The 8,967-nt window shown below is 45.6% G+C and overlaps 1 pseudogene; it reads right to left on the bottom strand.

Moving 5' to 3' along the window:
- Positions 1-1,146: 1,146 nt before the first annotated feature.
- Positions 1,147-1,672, bottom strand: LOC102971502 (annotated as a pseudogene).
- Positions 1,673-8,967: the final 7,295 nt, after the last annotated feature.

Below are 8,967 nucleotides of genomic sequence, written 5' to 3' on the forward strand. Positions count from 1 at the left end.
ACTGATATGAAATATCTACTATTTGTATTGGTGATAAATTCATAATCATGAATTCATTATAAATTCATAATCATAGTACTATTAGCAGAATAGTACTGCTAATAGTACTATGGTTCGTTGCCTATACTTGGAATTGAAGAAAATGCTACATATAAAGCAGAGATGTAATTTTTTTCTTATTCCAACTTACGGAGCTTCTGAACTCTATCCATGGACTCTCTGGAGGTCCAAGAAGCCCAGTGTAAGTAGTCTTGAGGGGTGGTAGAGCAACAGCATTTGGGTACCTGGGTCACACAGTGGTCATGTGGGACAGAGGCTCTTGGGTCAATCTGGCCCATTTTCCATAGGGCTCTTAAGTGAAAGCCAAATAAAGCCCTATTTTTGATGAGCCACCCTATTTGGGGGCTCTTTGTCATAGCAGCTTAGCCTTTACCCTCACTGATACAGACCACTCTTCGTTGAATGCACCAACTTATGACCCTCTTTCACCAAATCCAGATGGAGAACTACTTCTCAGACCCTGGTTATTTGGGAATCCGCTGCCTATTGTCCTTAAGGGGATATCCGTTATGATTACCCTCTCCTAGAAGGCACATTTACCAGGTGAGAGTCCTAGCATCCGGCCCCTCCTCCCATCTCAATCCCCAGGCCTTCAGATGGAAGAGCTCTGACTTAAAATGACAGTATCACTTCCATATGTCTTAAACTATTTAAAAAAAAAAAAGAAAAGATAAATATATATATAATTTTGAAAAAGTATAACCCCACGTACTCACTACCCTGTGGTGCCTACATCCGGTGGCTGGGACACACAGCCCCATTGGTGGAGGCCATGGGCTCCAAGTCTCCATGTTACCACCGCGGCAGTGGTGACCACTGGCCCCACGAGGGCTGTCGCCCAGGATCTCTAGAAAAAAAAAAAAAAAAACTCTAAACCCTAATATATATATATAGTGACTAAAATGCATCTTCAGCAGATCCCATCCGCTGCTGTTGCTTCCCCAATCTCGGACTGACAAGCAAGGAGGACATTTTCTCCCCGAGAGGAGTTAGAATTGTCTAGAAATGTTTAAGAAAATCAAGTCTAATAGAGGCATTTTTGTGTTGTGGAATTTGTGAATTCGAATTTTATATGCTTGCAAAGTGTTCTTGTTTGCTTTGTTTATTTGCATTTAGTTCATGTCTTTCGTTACCCCACATACAATTACGTGTCTTCCGGTTTGTTGAAGCATTGGTCAGACAACGTTTGCCACAATAACGTCTGTCAAAGTGGCCAGCCATAAAAACTCCAGCACCACGTTCATCTGAAGGGCGCTCCCAACAACGACGACCAATTTGGCCATACTTATCCAACCTTATAGTATTTCAGGACAGCCAGCTTAGCCTTCTTTCTCTCATGCTTATTCTTCTCGGGAGTGGTATAAGACTTCTTCCTTTTCTTAGCACCACCACGAAGTCTCAACACGAGATGAAGAATGGACTCCTTTTGAATGTTGTAGTCAGTCAAAGGATGTCCATCTTCAATTGCCTGCCAGCAAGGATCAGTCTCTGCTGAACAGGAGGAATTTCTTCCTTATCCTGAATCCTGGCCTTTAACATTTCCTATTGTATCCGAGGGTTCCACCTCGAGAGTGATGGTCTTCACCCTAAGAGTTTCCACGGAAATCTACATCTTGGTGGCAGGTCCACCGCAGACGGTGGATCAGAAAGGAAGTCTACTTGCCAAGTGTTTAATGATCAGGTTGTCAGAGTCAGAGAAGTTAGCACAGTGATTCAAATTTAAAATGTGTAACTATTTGATCTGCGACGATCTTGGTGAAATCTCACGGTGCTTTTGTACTGTTAGAATACTGAAGACAATCGAAGTTCAAATTTCAAGTTAAATTTAAGAATTTGAGAAAGTTTGAAAGTTTGAGGTCCTTAAAAAAAATCAAGTAGCTTATAATTAAACAAATAGTTGGAAATATCTAAGGGAATTTAAATTGTAAAAATCCCTCTGAAAGTGATGGCTAGGGGCACCTGGGTGGCTCAGTCGGTCAAGCATCTGATTCTTGATTTTGGCTCAGTTCATGATCTCACGGTTTGGGAGATCAGGCTGGACATTGGGCTCTGCGCTGACAGTGCAGAACCTACTTGGGATTCTCTCTGCCTCTCTCTCTCTCTCTCTCTCTGCCCCTCCCCTGCCCATACTCACTCTCTCTCTCTCAAAATAAATAAATTAATGAAAATTTTTTTTAAAGCGATGGCTAAAATGTGTCCAATTACTAAATAGAGTAAGATAAGTGAATTGAGTATAAATACTTAGGAAAGAACTACCTTTTTACAAATTGTAATCTATTGTGATTCATTTTCAACATGAAGATACATCTCTAGGGTCGCCTGGGTGGCTCAGTCGGTTGAGCATCAGATTCTCGATTTCAGCCCAGGTCATGATCCCAGGGTTGTAGGGTAGAGCCCCGTGTTGGACTCCATGCTATATGGAGCCTGCTTGAGATTCTCTCTCTCTCTCTCTCTCTCTCTCTCTCTGTGCCCCTCTCCCTGGCTCACACCCTCTCTCTCTCTCTCTCAAATAGAAAATTAATAAAAATTAATGAAATAATAAAAATAAAAGAGCAGGAAAAACTCTTATTGAACCAAAAACAAACTGAGACACCATTTCTGATGACTACCTACCCAGACCCTTGTTTGCAAGATTCTCACATTGGCCTGGCTCTTAGCAGCTCCTGAGAAGCTTGTGTAAAACATGAATTGCTTAGCCTCTACTCCAAACTCAATCAGGAACTTGGGGGGGCGGGGGGGGGGAGTCCAGGAGCCATGGGTTTCCCCTTCCTGTACCAGAGATGAGGGCACTTCTAGGGCATTGAAGTTCATTTGATCCGAAGGTCATGCTTCCAGTGAGAAACTTAAAATGCTTTCGCATCATATCCGATCCACGCGAATACCTGAATGTGTGGTATTCATAACTCCAGGCAGAGTGGACTTAAAACTGTTTCCATGGTAACAGTTCGCGCTCTGGTCTCCATGGTGAGGCTTATAAGGATCCTCCAATTTACTTTATTTAAAATTCTAGATTTATTTGCTGTTGATCAGATGCACATAAAGAGCTGTGCTTTTAAAAATAACTCTAGCCCTATTTCAGGAGTACTATAAAGAAGGAAATAGAAAGAAAAGTAATAGCAATAAATTGGTCTCTCTCATGAAAGCTCATTTCACGTGACAATGAATCAGAATATCAAGGTCAAATGATGTGAAACTGAATTAAGTAGCCCACGTATTTTTTTAATCTGACGCCTATTTGTCAGAAATCGTTGTGTATTATTTAATACCTAAAAGGATTCATTGTTCAACTAGATGTCATTTTTCTGCATTAAAAACGTATAAATCATCTCAATAGCCTTCATGCAGGAAATACATTTCTCTTTCTAAAACACAGCTTACACAGATGTCTGGGCATGGGAGAGCCCCCTGACCAACTACTCTTGAATCAACCTGCCAGTCCCTGATAGGGAGAACACCCCACAATTAAATCTACCATATAACACAAATTGTCCCTTCAAAACTGTCACCGAGAGTACCGTGTTTTCTGTCTTTGTTCAGGTCTGGGTTCATTTAAAAAGTGGAAGTGTCGGGGCGCCTGGGTGGCTCAGTCTGCTTAAGGGTCCGACTTCAGCTCAGGTCACGATCTCGCGGTCCGTGAGTTCGAGCCTCGCATCGGACTCTGGGCTGACAGCTCAGAGCCTGGAGCCTGTTTCCGATTCTGTGTCTCCCTCTCTCTCTGCCCCTCCCCCGTTCATGCTCTGTCTCTCTCTGTCTCAAAAATAAATAAACGTTAAAAAAAATTTTTTTTTAAATGGAAGTGTCAAATAAGGAAGCACTCTGCACCCCCTGACCTCAGGGCCCCAGTGAGCAATGAACATATATTTACTGATTGCTGGCCTGAGGATAGAATCTACTCACTGGAAGGGCTGAAATGGACAGATTACGAGAGATCCATTGAGTTATGACAATGCTTTCCGGGGGAGGGGGAAAGAGTGCCAAGCAGCAGACACACAGACTTTACTCTTCAGAAAAGAGTAAAGACCAGCCTCTGAGCTGGTCTATAGGATGCAGCCCCTCTCAGGGCACCCGCCTGAGTGCCTTTTTTCTGGACTCACCCTGTGGAGGTCCTTCTGCACACTCGAACATTTCTAGCTGCGGTACTTCTCAGAGTGTGCTCGCCTCAGTTGGATGAAAGTTTCATACCGCCACAACTCAACGGGACAGGAGGCTCCGTGAAGTCAACGCCCGCAGGCGTGTTCATGACCTCATTGTCTCCGGTCGTCCCTGCTCAGACTCTCAGCACAGGTGCTTATTACAGACTTGTGGCCTGAGAATGAATGAATGGGTGGATGCATGATTGACTACAGAAGGCCTGAGCAAGGGCTGGGGAGAAGTCCGTAGTCTGGGTGGCACTGTTACCTTGGGCCAGCAGGCTGAGCTCACTCGGTGCGGGGGTGCAGCTGGTCTCATGAATCCCCCGCCTCGCGGTGGGATCGGGGCAGTGACACGCGTCCCTCTCTGGCCCCACTTCGCAACTTCTTCTGAATACAGGCTTCACCGTTATCTTCACTGTGTTACTTTTCCTTCACTTCATTTCACCGCGTCTTATGTCCTTTATACTTTTGGAACAAAGGCGTTTCGTTCTGTTATCATGAGACTCTAGTCTTGGAACATTACGTGACATCGAGCTTCTCGTTAAAAGCAAGCTTTCTTCCATGTTCTAATTTTTTTAATGTTTATTTTTGAGAGAGAGAGAGAGAGAGAGAGAGAGAGAGAATGCAAGCAGGGAAGGAGCAGACAGAGATAGGGAGACACAGAATTCGAAGCAGGCTCCAGGCTCTAAGCTGTCAGCACAGAGCCTGACATGGGGCTTGAACTCATGAACCGTGAGATCATGACCTGACCCGAAGTCAGATGCTTAACCGACTGAGCCACCCAGGTGCCCCAAAAGCAAGTTTTCTTCTAACAGAATTATAGATGTCACCTGTGGTGATTTGCAGGAGGTTCTGTTTGGCCCCTCAAAGGTCTGCTTCCAGCTCTGGTCTCTGCCACTACCAAATGTCTTTTTAAAGTCACTTAGAGTCCTGGGGCCTCGTTTTCTCCATCCATAAGATAAGCTGGAAGGGAAACAAAAACCAGACAATTTCTAGGTTCCCTTCTAGGTCAGGATTCTCTACTCTGCCTGTGGATCTCCTGTACCTGTGACAGGGCCAGGCATGTTGGACACTGAGGTCATGTCCCTGGAACACACACCCTCATCTCATGCAGCACGGCTGATGCCCTGGGGCTGAGCAAAGAACAAGTCCAGGGTTGTCCCGGGCCAAGAACAGTAAATGACACACGAATGCCATTCATTCTGTTATCCTAAAGTCAGCGTCGTAGGATCAGAAGTGCACTCAAAATCACCAAGTGCCCTCTTTGGAACTCTGGAGCCTATGGGAAAGCTGAATTAGAAACCAATGGTGTTGGGAGCATGAGTTAGCAGTTTGGGAGCAATTAGCAGTTTGTTTAGATAAACTTAACAGTATCTTGGTCATCTGGTGTGGTTTTTGTTAAACTAACCACTTCATTCTTGGGATAACTTTTGCCCTGGATTTCCTTAAAGTGACATTCAATCTCTAATATGGCATGGGGGTAGGCAGAATAATGCTCCCCCCCATAGATGTCCACACTCTAAAGCCTGGAACCTTTAGGGGCGCCTGGGTGGCTCAGTCGGTTAAGCCTCCGACTTCAGCTCAGGTCACGATCTCACGGTCGGTGAGTTCGAGCCCCGCGTCGCGTCGGGCTCTGGGCTGATGGCTCAGAGCCTGGAGACTGCTTCCGATTCTGTGTCTCCCTCTCTCTCTGCCCCTCCCCCGTTCATGCTCTGTCTCTCTCTGTCTCAAAAATAAATAAACGTTAAAAAAAAAAAAAATGTTAAAGCCTGGAACCTTTGTATGTGTTTAGGTTCCATGGCAAGGGGGAATTAAGATTACAGATGGAATTAAGATGGCTAGTTAGCGGGTTTTAAAGAGACTCTTCTGGATCATCCAGGTGGACCCGCTATAATCACAAATTTTTTTAAGTTTATTTATTAATTTTGATAGAGAGAGAGTGAGAGAGGAGCAGAGAGAGAGGGAGGAGAGAATCCCAAGTAGGATTCGCGCTGTCGGTGCTGAGCCCAATGTGGGTCTCAATCCCACAAACCGAACTGCGAGACGGTGACCTGAGTCAAAATAAAGAGTCTCATGTTTAACCGACTGAGCCACCCAGGCACCCCTAATCACAAGTGTTTTATTTTTTATTTATTTATTTATTTATTTATTTTAACGTTTATTTATTTTTCAGACAGAGAGAGACACAGCATGAACGGGGGAGGGGCAGAGAGAGAGGGAGACACAGAATTGGAAGCAGGCTCCAGGCTCTGAGCCATCAGCCCAGAGCCCGACGCGGGGCTCGAACCCGTGGACCGCGAGATCGTGACCTGAGCCGAGGTCGGACGCTTAACCGACTGAGCCACCCAGGCGCCCAACAAGTGTTTTAAAGTAGAAGAGGAAGGCAGGAGGGGTCAGAGTCAAGGAGGGATACTTGAGGATGCCACACTGTTGGCTTCGAAGATGGAGAAGGAAGATGAGAACCAATAAATGCAGGCAGCCACCAGAAGCTAGAAAATGCAAGGAAACAGGTTCTCCCCTGAGCCTCCGGACGAACACCTTGGTTTTAACTCAGACCCATTTCAGACTTCTGACCTCCAGAAGTTTAAGAGAATAAGTATTGTCTCAAGTCACTAATTATGTGGACATTTGAACCATCAGCAGGAGGAAACTGGTAGATGGTATGTATTACAATAATTCAGAAATTTACTATAATGATTTCATTAAGATAGCTGAAAATCGATCAATTTAAAGCAAAAGAAACAGTCAATTAAAAATTCCAGACTGGGGGCACCTAGGTGGCTCAGTCAGTTAAGCATCTGACTCTTGATTTCGGCTCAGGTCATGATCTCGTGGTTGGTGACACCGAGCCCCACGTCGGGCCCTGTGCTGACAGCTCAGAGCCTGGAGCCTGCTTCGGATTCTGGGTCTTTCTCTCTCTGCCCCTGCCCTGTTCGCACTCTGTCTCAAAAATAAATGAATGTTAAAAAAAATTTTTTTTAATTAAAAAAGAGAAGGAATCATGACAGGAGCACCTGGGTGGTTCGGTTGGTTAAGTATCTGACTCTTAATTTTGGCCCAGGTCATGATCTCACGGTTCATGGGGCCGAGCCCAGCATCGGGCTCTGCGCTGACAGTGTGGAGCCTGCTTGGGGTTCTCTCTCTGCCCCTTCTGTGTGCACGTGTGCTCTCTCTCAAACTAAATAAATACACTTAAAAGCAAACAAACAAAAAAAGGAATCATGACCTTTATTTTTTGCCTGCTCCTCAGTAGTGAGCCCTAGGGCTTACACGGAGTAGGAGCTTAGTAAATATTGCTCAGCTGAATGATAAACCTTCAGACAGAGGTACTTTAGAGCATGTAGAATGACACCAATGAAACATAAATAGGTCCTGATGTAGCAAGCATTCATTCACTCTCCAGAGACACGAGCTACCAAGGACCTGAATCAATCAGCAAAACCGACAGTATCTGTTCTATTTCAACGCCTCCTCTGCTACCAGCTCTGGAACAAAGTTGCCCTGCGACTCCTTGAACTGCGGCGAATAAGAAAGTAACTTCTTTAACTTTCAAAATGAAATTGAAAGGGAGAAAAAGGAAATAAAATCCGATATCGAAAAACTAAAATTAAAAAAAAAAAAAAGCCCTTATTTTCCCTAATACACTTATCTGAGTTTGGAAACTTTTCACGCAGAGAATCGGTACTTTCCTTGTGGGAAATGGGTACCCTGAGTTTTTATCCCCACAGGCAAGGTGGGGAGTTGGCAGAATTCATTTCCTTTTCTTGCCTCGGTAACCATCTGAACCCGGCACAGGGAGTTCTGTTCCTTGCCCGAGGCCTCTCCTACTTCGGTTTGAACAAGGGACAGGTGTGGTTCAAGGGTAGTTATAAGGTGAAGATAAGGGCCCCACAGGGTTCCTGCCCACAGGGTGGAGTCACTTGGTCTCTAAGCTGTCACCAGAACCTTTGTTTTGTTTTAAAGTGGTCTGAGATGAAATGGCACTTGTTAAAGAAGAGAAATTCCTTACATTTTTAAGAACAAGATCAGAGCTAGATAAACAACTGCCCAGCTCACTGTTGTATTATACAGTAATCCGGGGATTACCGTGAGTCACCCACGGGACAGTCTCTACGAAGTCGAATCAGAACAAGCAACACCGAATTGGGGCCACAGAGAAAGTGCACGCACGTGGCTTGGCCACATCAGAGCAAGGCTTTGGTGATGACAGGCCCAGAAGGCTCGAGTGGGGTAGCTCAAGATCTGTTCTTGCCAGAGAGGAATGAAGGAAACGGGGGGGGGGGGGGGGGGGGGTGTGGAGGGGGGGGGGCGAAGGCAAGATGATGGCGGAGGAATTGGAGCGCCGTCTGCGCTCTGTCCATCTGAGGTCTTCGGCTCTTTCCACTCCCCTAGTCTTGCCCCTCGCGATTAAAGGTGTTAAAGCTTCATAATCAGGCACTTTCTGTTAAGAATCTTACTTGCAACTTTCGCGAAGTCTGCAACCTCGGGCAAGCTACTTGCACTTGCTACTTGAACCTTAGGTTCAACTCCCTCGTCACTGTCCAATCATTGGAGAGGGTGCTTCCTCGCAGTATCATGGTAAACACTCACTGCAACGGGCGTGGAGTCCGAGCTACCCCAGACACTTCGCAATCGACCCTCCTGTCCCTCCGTGCCCATACTCCAGACGGGGCTGGCACATCTGAGAGCATCCAGCTTTGTATATTTCTTACAGAGTCCCTAGCCTGGAAAGAGCTATGGATCTAGGCTGTCAAGAAGTGGTGGCCCAGCCCCA

This window comes from Panthera tigris, chromosome D3 (assembly GCF_018350195.1).
Source record: "Panthera tigris isolate Pti1 chromosome D3, P.tigris_Pti1_mat1.1, whole genome shotgun sequence".
Taxonomy (NCBI): domain Eukaryota; kingdom Metazoa; phylum Chordata; class Mammalia; order Carnivora; family Felidae; genus Panthera; species Panthera tigris.